This window comes from Melospiza melodia, unplaced genomic scaffold (genome assembly GCF_035770615.1).
Source record: "Melospiza melodia melodia isolate bMelMel2 unplaced genomic scaffold, bMelMel2.pri scaffold_35, whole genome shotgun sequence".
Lineage (NCBI taxonomy): Eukaryota > Metazoa > Chordata > Aves > Passeriformes > Passerellidae > Melospiza > Melospiza melodia.
In genome coordinates this window covers 3,879,330-3,892,716 of record NW_026948670.1, presented here as the reverse complement: position 1 = coordinate 3,892,716, position 13,387 = coordinate 3,879,330, and the positions used below count along the sequence as shown (strand labels likewise).

The 13,387-nt window shown below is 52.2% G+C and overlaps 1 long non-coding RNA gene across 1 annotated transcript; it reads left to right on the top strand.

Moving 5' to 3' along the window:
* The first annotated feature begins 5,588 nt into the window (after positions 1-5,588).
* LOC134434411 (uncharacterized) lies at positions 5,589-9,125 on the top strand. The gene is made up of 3 exons (XR_010031861.1): positions 5,589-5,784; positions 8,147-8,252; positions 8,976-9,125. It is a non-coding gene; the product is annotated as an uncharacterized LOC134434411 (long non-coding RNA).
* Positions 9,126-13,387: the final 4,262 nt, after the last annotated feature.

Here is a 13,387-nt window from a genome sequence, read left to right as displayed (position 1 = left end):
CTCTGGTGCTGGCATATTCCCTCCAGCTTCTGGTGCAGCCAGGGCCACATTTGGTCCAGTAGATGACATTGTTATTTGAAAAATTCGGCCCACTCCTTGGGCAGGAGGCCATCCACAGGCTCTGGTCCTGCAGCCCCCTGCTCAGCTGGGGACAGTGTTCCCTGTGGGGAAGATGGAGCAGCCATCACAGGGTTTTGGGGGCTGCTTTCAGCAAGGGGGTGTCAGGGTCTGTCCTAGTGAACACATGACCTGATGGTTCATAGGAATGATCTCAGAGTGCAAAAACCAACACAGTACAAGGGGGTTTGCAGTGATAATCAAATAAAATGTAGTTTTATTGAAATAACTACAGCAAAAATGCAATAGAGGGATTAGAGAGAGAAAAAGATAGAGAAAGAGAGAGAGAGAGAGAGAGGGAGAGGGGATATAGCTACCAAGGCAGAGACTATTGGTCCAGTCCAGCCGAGGATCCGCCTGCTACGCTGGGGAGATCTCAAAGGCTCTAGCTAACTCAGAGGTTTTTATTACTTAAAATTGTGAGGGGGGGTGGAAACAGATACAGTAGGGAACAGATGTAACAGGTACTCCATGTTCTCAGCAGTAAGTGAGAGCCATTGTGTTCTCGGTCCAGTGGTCACAACCTGCAGGCAAACATCTCGCTTTGGTCAGCTTGCCTCCCCCACACACCTCCCCCGGGCTGGGGGTTTCAGTCCCAGTCCTTGGAAGGAGCAGAGGGGCCTTTTAGGAGTTTCATGTCTCAGTCCTTGGTGGGGAAGCGTCTTACATCTCAGTCTGTCTGTCACAGTGGTTGTAAAACAGGTGAGGGTCTTCTGTGGGAGACCACCTGAAACTCAGGAGACGTCCTGCCAGGCCAAGGGATGGGACAGCTTCCAGAGCTGCTATTGTTGCAAACGAGGCATGGTGCCCTCTTCTTAGCATACAGCAAACACACTTGTGAAAACAATAGCTCAACACTGAGCTTTCAGGTCTCAGGTCCCGTGGTGTGTGACTTTTCTCCTTCAGAGCCAGATTCTAGACAGGGGGGGTCTTCTCTTCAGTGGTCTCCCAAGGACGATCGTTGTCGCCTTCTGATGCAAGGCGAGGTGACCTGGTTCCGAGGAAACGGCACGGCGACCCAAACTCTCCAGGGTCACTCAGGCCAAGAACACACACAGACACCAGTATGGTGGACGGTTCAAGACCTTTATTGTCCCGTTTCGTCGGGTTTTATACCGGGAAAGTTTTTTCCCTACGTCAGGGGGCTTTACTTTACTGTAATTGGTTAGTAAGGAGTAGAAAGTTACTAATGTTAGGGGGGACAACATTCTTGGGTGATCCTTTATCACTAGGAGTTAGGGGGAGAGGAGCTCTACTGCTTTCCGTAACATCGCGAGACTTTCCGAACGCCTGACCCTATTCTACTACATCTCCCCCCCCTTTTTTACAAATGAACAAAGTAGTCATATACATGGGTACTGAGCTGAGGCATGGGGTTGTCAACAGAGAAAGGGGTTTGGTGAACCTGGGTAGAAAATCTTGTGACTGGCAGTGTTCTCTGGTCGAATTCACAGCAGCGAATTGCTGGCCTATGAACAGGATGTTGGCCTGCTCTAGGCGGGTCTGAATGAATGAGATCAGCTTGTTCAGCAGGCATGGTCCGAAGGTGACAGCTAAAAGCAGCATTGCCAACGGACCTGTTAGGGTAGAAAGTAGGGTGGTTAGCCATGTTGATCGATTGAACCAGGACTCGAACCAACCCTGTTGGGCTTCCCTGTCTCTCTGTCTCTGAGCCAGTCTGTTTCGGAGTTCTGCCACGGAGTCTCTCACGACTCCCATGTGGTCTGCATAGAAGCAACACTCCTCTTTCAAGGCGGCACACAGGCCCCCTTGCTGCATGAACAGGAGGTCTAGTCCTCGCCTGTTCTGCAAGACCACTTCTGAGAGTGAGGAGACTGACTTCTCTAAAAAGGAGATGGATTTTTCGATACTCTGCGGGTCCTCGTCAATTGTTGCCTGCAGCTGTGACAGTCTTTGGTGCTGGGTCGCCAAGGCTGAGACTCCTGTGGCCGTTCCGGCTGCTCCTGGGCCCAGCAACATTGCGACAGCTACACCTGTTGCTATTTCTCTTTTGTGGAGCCGGCTGGGCTCCCCGAAATGGCGATACACCTCTTCATCTGCGCGGCACAGGGCCCTAGGAACAATCAGAACTTGGACACAACAGTCGTTAGAGTCATTGAATTTGGCAAGGAACATACAGGGACTCACTCCGGATTGCTGGCAAACCCACATCCCAGACACGGATGGGACTACCCACTTACTGTTTTTCCCGTTGGGCTTGACAACTTTGGTGCAGACGTTGCTTTTCCGCCTAGCTAGGGTTGCATTGCCAAAGCATCTGCTCTGGCCTGTGACTTGACTCAGGGTGATTCCTTTGCGGGGGGTGTCCCCTCTACATTGGTTGGGTGCATCGGCTGTGGGGTAACTGAAGGGAGTGTTTAAAGCGACTCCTTTGTAAAAGGGAGATTCGACGTTGTAACAGAGCCAGCAGGATTTGGTTAGGTAAGGGTTGGATTCGTTCAGGGATAGGAAGGTAGCTTCTAACATACGAAGGATTGGATCTAAATCTGACTCGGCTAAATGGTCTACCTGAAAGGACATGTGTGTGGAGTGTGGGGAATTGGGGTCTACCTTTGGCCGTCCTGGAAACAGGTCGGTGATGCAGAGCACGAAGGATGGGTGTTTGGTGTGGTGATTTCTGTGAGCACCTTGTCACTACTAAGGTGTCGCATGACCCACCTGAATGGCTGATGGGGGTAGTGGTCTGGGCTGACTTGCCCTCTGGCAACAAGCCCCAACAGCAAGATCACACAGAAACACCATTGATGCTTGGGTCTCACCCGTGCGGGTCTCTCGGGAGCTGCCTGACGGCTTGGTGGTCGGTCGCTTTCATCTGGAACCGGGATGTACGCGTCACGAGGACATCCCACGAGCAGGTCCTGTAAACAGAAACTCGCAACTCTCATCAGTCTCATTCTGCTCGCTATGGAGGTCCGGCTTAATTGACTTAAGTGGACACCACCTGATTTGCCGTCCCTTTTGACAGCTGCGTACCCTCTCCCAGTGAGCATCGGCCTCCGGCCCCATTCCCATTCGCCTAGCTCGTTTCTAATTACCATCTGTGGGCCCTCTGCTCCTGTTTCTGCTCCCAGGCCTTCTGATCCTCCCTTTTTCATCTGCCCCAGTCGCTCCAGCTGCCTCTGGCCCTCCTGGTGCAGCTCCTCAGCCCTCAATGCCCGCTCCTCTGCATTCTGCTCCGTCTGTTTCACAATGCCCTGCCGGGCTCTCATCAGCTCCTGCTTCCTCTGGCGCTCCAGCTCCTCCTGGACCTCCATGTCCTTCTCTCGCTCTATTTCCATCATCTTGTTCAGGTGCCTCTCTTCCTCCGTCAGTTTCTCGAGGATCATCTGCTTCTCCAGGACTTGCTTGTCCCAGATCATGTCGGACTTGGCACTGAGGAACAGCGCGTTCAGTTCCCACACATCTTCCTCCTCTTCCGGCTTCATCCTTGTCGCTCGCTGCGGCAGCTTCTGCTTCCCCTGCTGTAGCTCCTCATCCACGTGTCTCCCGCGGTCCCTCTCGTCCTCCAGCTCTGCCTTTGCTTCTTCCAACATTAGGGCTGCTGCTGATGTTGACACTCCTGGTCCCTTTTTTGTGTGAAGTGTTAAAGCCACCAACTGAGTGCTTTTCCACGCCCGGGACTGCCCTCCCACTCCGTTCACTGGAGGGACTTCTTTGAATTGCCAACGTCCGGGCCAATGCGCTTGGGGAAAAATCGTGCAGTCTGATCCTGTGTCTGCCCAGAACTGAAACCCTATGGCGTGGGGATGCTGACTGCCGTAAAGGCGGCATGTCCCCCACACCATCAGGGGTTCCTTCCCTATTCTCATGGCCAGGGCCACCCAGGGATCCCACGCTGGGGCGTCCCCTGCTGTTCCCGTGACTCCGGCGCGGCTTGTGGCGGTGGGGGGTGCGAAAGCATTACCGGTGGTGTGCAGTTCTGGCACTGCGTTGTAGGTGGGGATGAAAAATTGACTGCTCCCTGTGGGGGCATGGGGTACGAGGGTCCCCTGCCCCACTGGGGGTTACTGTAGCTGGGCCGCTGCACATTCCAGATGGGAGGGGGCTGAACACGGCCCGGCCACCCCCTCCCTCCCCCGTTTCCCTGGAGCCTGGATCTGCATTCCTCAGCTAAATGTCCCTTCTTCCCACATGCCCAGCACGGTCCCCTAAGTTCTCCTTCTCGTGGTGGAGCAGCTGCGGATAGGCACCTTGGCTGGGGGCAGTTTGCTGCCAAGTGACCTGCCTGGCCACACTCAAGACATGCCATCGCACTGGTCATTGCAGTGTGGATTGCTGCTTGAATGGGAACAAGGTGTTCCTCCTTTGCAACGTGTCTGATCATGTCGGCTATGTTAGCCCCAGGTGGCAGTGATCTTAAGATGTCCTTGGTGGCTGAATTGCATTGCTGGCGTAGGCAGTCTGCCAGCACGGGACCCTTCGCCTCTGAGGGCAATGAGGAGGAATCTAATGCTGCCTGCAGCCTGTCCACAAACTGAGTAAAGCTCTCACTTTCACTCTGTCTTATGGTGGACCACGGGACGGGGTTAGCCACTACTTTGGAAGCAGAACGAATGGCCTCTCGGGCAGCCCGGGTGGTTGTCATAACTTCATGGGCCCTCAATCCCTCAGCCTGGGCCTGGGGGGTGATCATAGTGGGGTCTTTACCCATCAATCTCTGTATACTGGAGCCGTGTAGTGGATGATCAGGTCCCGTTATCTGGGCTAGCTCCTTCGTGCATTGATCCTCCCACTCTTGTTCAAAAACAATCATTCCTGCCCCATCAAAAATCATCCTACACGTCTGTTTGATGTCAAAGGGAAGCATGTCATGCCCCCCAAAAACCCCGTCTATGAGTGTGTTAACCATGGCAGAATTAATTCCCTTGTCTGCAATCGCTTTAACAATTGCCTGCACATCTTTCGGATTGACCGGTGAATAGGTCCTTTGGTTTCCGCCTGCCCCCCCCACACGGACAGGGAACACTAGCTTAGCTGAAGGGTTGTACTCGGCGCAGGCTATCTTTATTTTTCGCCAGTCTGTAAGCGGGGTCCGGTCTTTCTCTGATGATCCCTTCACCCATGCGGGAGCGCTGCGACTAGAGACCTTATATGCTGTTGCTCTCCCTCTGTTAAGGCTAGTATCCGAATCGGAGCTCCCCAACTCCCTCTCGGACTCGTCCCGGCTCGGGTCTGAGTCGGAGTGAGATGTGGATTGGCCGGGCGCTTCCGGGCTGCTCTGCCTTTTTCTCGGGCTCCGACCCCGCCCCCACCTGCGGAGGGCGGACTGTTCCCTCCCCCTGGGGTCCCCCCGCCTCCTGCTGGGGGAGGTCCTTGCCTTATGTGGGCTTAATTTGAATAGAGCGCTCTGATTGGTCTCACCCTCCACCGCGGGGACCGCCCCCCCTCCCCGCTCTCCCGCGCATGCGATGTTAGGCGCGCTGACTCCATTTCCGCCCTTTTCCCCCTCTTCTCTTCCGCCCTGACCATGCGGTCGGTCGCCATTTTCGAGCCCATACGGCGGCGGAGAGATCGTATCGATCCGGGCGGTTTCTGACCGTCCCGCTGCCTCCCGCGCCTCCTCCGCCAGCCCCCCCCAAAAACACTGCACCCGTTGCTCTGCCTCCTGCGTCGGGTCGGCAATCGGCGGGGGGGAGACGGGTAGAGGTGCCGCGGTTTTGTCAAGGGGCTCCGGGGGGGGACTGGGATCTGGCGGGCTCCACGGGGGGGTTGGGGGGTCTCCCGGGGGTTCTGGGCTGGGGTTCGGGGGGAGGTGGGACGCGCCTAGCCCCCGCACGTCCCCGTCTGCAATCTGATCACTTTCCGGGGTGGTCTGTGTCGCTGCCCCCACCCCTAGCTGCGGAGTAGCTATTAAGCAGCTTCTGGCAGCTTTCCAGGTTTCTTGCTCTTCTCGAGCTTTTTGCAGAGCCCGGATGACTCTGCCCCACGATTTTAGGGCTTTCCCCGAGCCCGAAGACATGGTCTCCTCGGCCAGGGGTTTCGTACAATTATCCCACACCTCCGGGTGTAAAATATCCCCGGGGCTCTCTATAGCCCCCAGCTTAATCAATCTCGACAATGCGAGAGTCGTATCTTTAAGCTTACAATCAATTCCCCATCGTGTGCACACTTCACTTACGACCTTTGCAATCGCTTCCATGATTCGAGGGCGTCCCCTCCGCTGCACAAGGCCAGCTGTGCAGCTGCCGTCCTCTGTCCAGGCGATTCCCGTTCCCCGAGCACTGGTTCGATCCCGGGTTTCCGGCACCACTTGTCGCCTTCTGATGCAAGGCGAGGTGACCTGGTTCCGAGGAAACGGCACGGCGACCCAAACTCTCCAGGGTCACTCGGGCCAAGAACACACACAGACACCAGTATGGTGGACGGTTCAAGACCTTTATTGTCCCGTTTCGTCGGGTTTTATACCGGGAAAGTTTTTTCCCTACGTCAGGGGGCTTTACTTTACTGTAATTGGTTAGTAAGGAGTAGAAAGTTACTAATGTTAGGGGGGACAACATTCTTGGGTGATCCTTTATCACTAGGAGTTAGGGGGAGAGGAGCTCTACTGCTTTCCGTAACATCGCGAGACTTTCCGAACGCCTGACCCTATTCTACTACAGATCGTGAGGCAGATGAGGGAAAATTCTGCCAGACTCTCACAGGCGGCCAGGCTCTCTCCCTGCTGGGCTCTAGCAATTGTTTGGGGAAGCTGATGGCAAATTGTATATAGTCCTGTTCATCCTACTCAGAAAACCTGACAGCTTCTATCATTCTTCTGCAGAGTTGGCACGCTGGATTTCTCTTTGCCCACTGCAGGATGCAGCCCAGGCAGAACTGGTGGTGACAGGGCAGAGAAAAATTCACATCCTTCTTAGTGCCCTGGCAGATGGGGCAGCTCCATTCTGTCCCCATGGCCATGTCTGTCTGTCCCAGCAGCAGGGAAGAGCTGAGGACCATGAGCTGCTCTCATTGGCAATCTTGCTTGGCCAGAGCCCAAGCTCGAGGCAGAGTGCTCCAGGCTCTGTCAGTGCCCAAACATGAGCAGAAAGGGATGTTGTATCACAATCCATTCCTTGGTGAAGGAGGTCCACAGCAGTCTCAAGAGGCACCTCAGACACTCAACAGTCAAGGCAGTAACATATGGACAGGACACAGATGGCAGTTCATGGCTGGGAGAGCATTCGTAGGCATATCCAAGGACAAATTTCCCAGGAACTCTCCACAGCTCTGGGATCTGCCCATCAGCTCTGTCAGAAGCTTCAGCAGAACCACCAAAGTCCTAAAAAGCAGCTCCCAGACACTTTTCCTAACTTCCTGCCTGAGTAGCTGGGTTGCTTGCTGCAAAACACTCTTTTTCTCCTCTTCCCCAATGCCCTGTGGACACTTGCAGCCAAAATATAAAGCTCCTGGCCCTCTGTGTGATGTGATAATACAGTTTTGATATTTCCATGCTGGGATGAAAAAAGCTGTGCTGTGGGTCAGGAGAGGCCAGGACCCACTTGGCCTTCCTGCAGGCTGAGGTGGTCCCAGCAGACATCCTGCTGCTTTTTTGGGGAATGTGTGAGGGGGAGTGGAGGGGGTGACAGAGAGGCTGAGATCACAGAGTGGAAACTCAGCTCCAGAGAGGCAGTGCAGACTCTCCCTGCTGAGTGCCTGCTGGGGCTGGCAAAGAAGGAAAATGCCCCGATAACAGCCCGGTGGCACTGTGTCTCAGGGACAGGTACAGGGAGGTGACAGCAAACAGCAGCATGGCCTGGTCTCACAGCTCCTAGGAAGCAGTGACAGAGGGGCCTCACGTGCCAGAGATTTCAGAAAGGCTGTCTTCTCTAATGTCCACTCTAAAACCCCTCTCTTTGCCTCTTGGTTTTGTGAATGCTTTTGACAGCCACGGCATCCTGGGGCAACGCGTTCCATGATTTCATTAGGCACTCCTTGAAAAGCTCCTCCCATTGTTCAACTGAGCTGCCAGCCTGGTCATTTCAGAGGGTGCTGCCTTGGTGGAGAGAAAAATCAATCTTCTGCCTTTCAGGGAGCTGAAGGAGAAGGGACTCTTCACCATCCAACACCTGGCTGGGTCCCATTCAGAGGTCCTGCTTTGTAGACTTGGTGAGGTTTGCTTGGCAGTTACCAGTGAGGTGAGAACATTGTTCTGAATTGTCCCCCATACTTCATACACAGTGTGTAGAGTAGGTATGTGCTTGCTCATCTCCATGTGTGCTCAGGGTCTGCCTTCATTTCTGGTTTTAGACCTGATATTTCCAATGTCTGTCAGCTGTCTGTAGGATCTGTGGGCACATGCAGCTGTATTTACTGGCAGCTCGGGTATCTGACACTCATCTTTGACTGTGGAGCCTTCATAATGCAATGTGCAAATGCAGAAACTGAGACACTAATGATGTTATTTGCCAGAGTCCCAGTCTCTGCCCAAGCTATAATTCAACGCTGCAAATTATTCTGTAGACCTGAGCCTGTGTTTTCTGTTTCCTGGCACCAGTGCTTCAGCTGCTGGTGTTGTTTTTTTGAACAGGAGCACCTGACTCTTTTATCTTTATGACTTTTGCCTTCATGATTTGAAAGCAGCTTTTTATTTATTTTCTAGTAAAAGGGCCTAAAAATAAAGATGTGGACATTTAAGAAGGATTAAATAGAACACTTAATGAAATTTTTATTTACGCCTGCAGTAAGCAGGTCTGAAGCCAGAAATTGGTGCCAGAGTGAGTGCCTTTCTGTGCTTGTGGTCTCCTGCTCTTCCTGTACTTATATGTTCCCCTGGACACAATGGGATGTGTTGTCATTTCCTGGGACTTCTGTTGAAGGCAACTGGTTTTCTTTCCAAGGTGATTCCTCTGTTTCCCCAGGTAGCCAACCTCGGTTCCAAGGTGTCCTACTCTGCCATTGTCACTCTGGGAGAGCTCTTTGAGACCTTGAAGAAGGACATGGACTCTGAGGTGGATGAGGTTGCTCGGGTCCTTCTCCAGACGGTGTCCAGCTCCCCAGAATTTGTTCAGAAAGCAGGCAGTCAGAGCCTGGGGATCATGGTGGAGAATGTGACTCCTGCACAAGCAATGACTGCTCTCATGGACATGGGAGTCAAGCAGGTTCTTCTTCTTTTAGTGATGTTCTTCACCTTCATGTGTGTGGGAGGGAGAAGGGATGAGACAGAGAATGGGAATGGTTGGAGGGAAGGGTCCTGTATCCTGCATCTTCTGTGGACTCAGTGACTTGATTCTCCAACCAACCTCACTTCTTTCCTCTCGTCACCTATTTCTGCCCTCCTGCAGCCCATTAGTTCTCAGAATCATAGAATGTAGAATATGTGGAGTTGGATGGGCCCATCAGGACCATCAAGTCCAGCTCCTGGCCTTGCCCAGAACAGCCCAAGGGTCACACCAAGTGCCTGAAATTGTTGTCCAAATGCTCCTTCAACCCTGTCAGGCTTGGTGCTGTGACTACTGCCCTGGGGAGCCTGTTCCAGTGCTCAGCCACCCTCTGGGTGAAAAACCCTTTTTCCTGATATCCAAACTAAAGCTCCTCTGACTCAGCTTCCTGCTGCTTCCTGCAGTTCTCCCAGTCTGTCAGATTTTCCTAGATGTGGTGACTGATGGGGAAGGGAAAGTGCCTGCAAAGGCCAAGGATAGAGCCTTGTGCTTTTGTGGGAAGAGGGACAGTTGCAATTGCAGCTGTGAACAGTGTTTGGTATTTCACAGTGCTAACCACAGAGGCCCTGGGAAAACCACGTCTCCTCATGATGCCATTAACTTGAGAAATGAGGAGGGTCCTTGCTGGGGCATGGAGCACATTGGGGACAATCTGCTGGATGTGGCACAGCCTGCACAGCAGGTGCAGCTCCTGCCAAGTCTTGTATGACTGTCTGTAGATTTTCAAGTGTTTTTCTTTTTCCGGCTGTTTTAGGCTGATTTATAGTTGATTTATGCTTGTTGGTTTTCTGTTTCTCCCGGCTGGCTGATTTATGTCCGGAGATAGCTCAGGGATGCCAGTTGCTCGGTTTCTCGGCTGTTTCAAAGACCTGGAAAGGCCCAGAGTGGCCTTGGGCAGCCCGGCGCTTCAAAGGACGAGGAGAAACTTCTGATCTTGTTTCGGTCTCGGTGTTTATTAATTGTTTATCTAAAAGATTTTCTTTCAGCCCAACAGAGGTCTGCACAGCAAGTCAGCCATGGGCACACTCCCGCAGCCCCTGGGGCGGTCACTTATCTTTATACCCAAAGTTACGTGTACAATATTTATGATTTTTCTCCAATACCTTCTACTCTTATTAACCGGTGCATTTCTAGTAAAGACCAATCCCAAAGTGCCACCATCACCACAGAAGATGGAGGCCAAGAAGAAGAAGAAGAAGGACAGGACACGCCCCAATTCCTCCATCTTACTTCTCTAGACCCCCCTGTACAGAAATCCTAAACCCTGTGTATTATACTCTAACTAACTTATCCCTTCACCATTCACCCCAGTGAAATCCTCCCAGTCCTCATACAGATGTCATCTCCTGTGTAGGATCAAAGTCCTGCCACCAGACACTTCTGGCAACATTCCAGGACTCCCGAGCCCCCCAAGGGTGGTCTCGGTCTCTGCACCTCAGTCCTGAGGTGCTGAGATCCCACAACTGTCATGGCCTTAGAGCTCTACTTTCTATTCAAACTGATGTTTCGTGTTAGCCTTGAGATGATGAATCACTTTACAGGCACCTTCACAGGCTGACAGCCATGGGACAGTTGAAGCAAATGCTGCCTTAAATGTTGGTGCTGGGCCTGCTAGTTCCCAAGAGACACTCTCTAGAACAGGACAGCCTGGCTAAACTGCCTGCCACCCGTTCCTCAGCTTTGCAATAGGGTAAAACATTCAGATGGATCCATTGCCAAGCCACACAGAAGAAATAGGCTGCATTGCTGGATATTCTGCAACTTCATAGCCCACAATGTGTTTTCCCTGCATTTGTTGTTTTTCAAAAATCTGCAGATTTCGGGATACATGGGTGAAAATAGCCTCAATCCTGCTGCAGGTCTCTGTGGTGTGCATCTGCCCCTGCTCTCTCCATTGCCCTTCCTACTCATGGCATGGGGGGCCTGAAGCAGCTCCAGATTGAGGACAAGGTGAAGGCAATCGTGGCTCAGCCTCACACAGAGGTGAGGGGGGAGCTGGGCCAATCTCTGCTGGGAGGAAGGGTCTTGTGGCAGCCCAGAGAGGCTGTGCACATTGCCAGGGAACAGCTGTGCCCTGCACGTGCCCCTGCAATGAGCTGTGCTGCTGCCAGTGCCCCTGGAGCTGTGGGGCTGCTGAGCTGTGGGGCAGGCAGAGGAGCAGGAGGGTGCATGTGCAGCTGAGCCATTCCTGGGGAGCACAGGGCTCTGGGCTCCCTGCTGTCCCAGGGCAGCCCAGAGGCCAGGCTGGGCCTGTGCCAGCTCTGGGCAAGTGGCTCAGGGTTTGCCCTGGCCTGCCTCAGTGTCTGCCAGCAGGAGCATGTTTCCCTGTGCAGCTGTTTGGACATTTCCAGGAAACGTGTCCAATGAAATATGGAGCTTCAGATGCTTTAGGTTTGCATTGTGGCCTCTGTTAAACTTTGCCTCTCTGTTAAACTTTGTGTCTCCATTTTGCAGATCTGGCTGGTTACAGTCCTACCGAGAAGTTTTCTCCGGACACTTCCGATGTTCCCTCACCCACAAAGTCCTCGCCTCCCATCCAGAAGAGCTCTCTTTCCTCCAAGCTCAGGAAGAAGCTGCCACCTGTATGAAGAGTGTTTGAAGAATAGGATTGATGCGTTAGGCTTGATAGTTACAGATGTACATATGTTCTGATCTTTAGATGTAGTTTTGCATTAATGTGTTTTGATTCTGTCTTTAAGTTTTGATGACATGTTTTTAATTCTATATATTTCATTTTGATGATGAAAAAAAGTAAATAAATCAACAAAATTGAAAAAATCAAGAGAAGAATGTGAGACCAGGACCTGCCAGCCTAGAGATTATGGGAGTGCAACTCACTCAATGTGCCAGTGTCTCACCACATCCTTTCCTCATTGGGCCTCTCCTCTTCCTCTTTGGCCATGGTTTCTTTTTGCCATTTGTGCTGCTCTTTGTTACTTGGCATTACAACAGAGTCACCTGTTGACCTGTTTGAGGGACAATGGATCCAAAAGATCTTGTCTAGTCAAAGGTTTTCTACCTAGGTGTGTTCTGTGCTCACCAAAGGCCTGAGCAAAAAACCAAGAGAAGTGTGCCCAAATCCCAAAGCTTTGCTCCTTTGCAATCTCCCACAGATCTGGCTCACAGGTGTCTTCAATCACAATTCCATAGGTAAGAAGAGGTCATGGATTTCACTGGGAAATGATGCACTGCTTTGGCAAAGTCACCTGTATGTATATTTACCCAGGGCAGCAGTGCAGCTGTGTTGTTTGGCCCTTGTTTGCAGAAGGATGAGTGCACTGGGAGGCCAATAACAAGTGACAAGGGTTCCTCCAATCTTCACTGCAGCCTGGGTGCCATTCAGCCCAGAGCTAGGGGATCATTTGTTCCCATGGACCAGTGCTTGCCAGTGGAATGAATTCCTGCACAGCTGGAAGAAGCAATTCTGGATTCAGCTCCAGCTCTTGCTAGGCTGCATGATCATTGACAATGCTACCCTTCCAGAAATTATTCTGCAGTTTCCTTTCAAAGTCATTTGCAGCTTTTAAACTTCACATTTCAAGTTGCTTTGCCTTAGGGAAAAACACTTCTGGGCCCAGTTCAAACTGTAACCTTTTGACAGCAAAGTCCTCATGGTTGCCAGCTTCTGATGTTACACAATGTCACCTGGCTGCCTGTGTTTGCTTGGCTCTGGGTCTAGTCCCAGCCTAGTAAACCCCAGGCAGGCTGGCACATTGCAGGGAAAACTGGTCCGTGAGCTTATGGGGTTGCCATCAGCAGCAGAGTGAATGTGCCCTTTGGGGATTCCTCTGGAGACAAAATTAGGGACCTACCCCATGCCACAATATTCTCTTAGATCTTTCTAAAATATCCTAGAAAAGGCTGTGAAACTTCACATCTCCTTGCACACCCACTGTTTGGAGAGGGGCGTTTTTGTCCCTCCTCAAAGTCATTGCTCTTGCACATGAGAAACATGAACATCCACCAACAGGAATGATGCATGGTCCTGCTGCTGCTGCTGCAGAGCTCTGGGAAGGTCAGAGCTGGGTATTACCAATATGAGCACTTAGTTAGCATTTCATGCTCCTTCAAGCTGTCCAGATCCCAGGGCTTTTTGTTTCAAAGCAGCCACT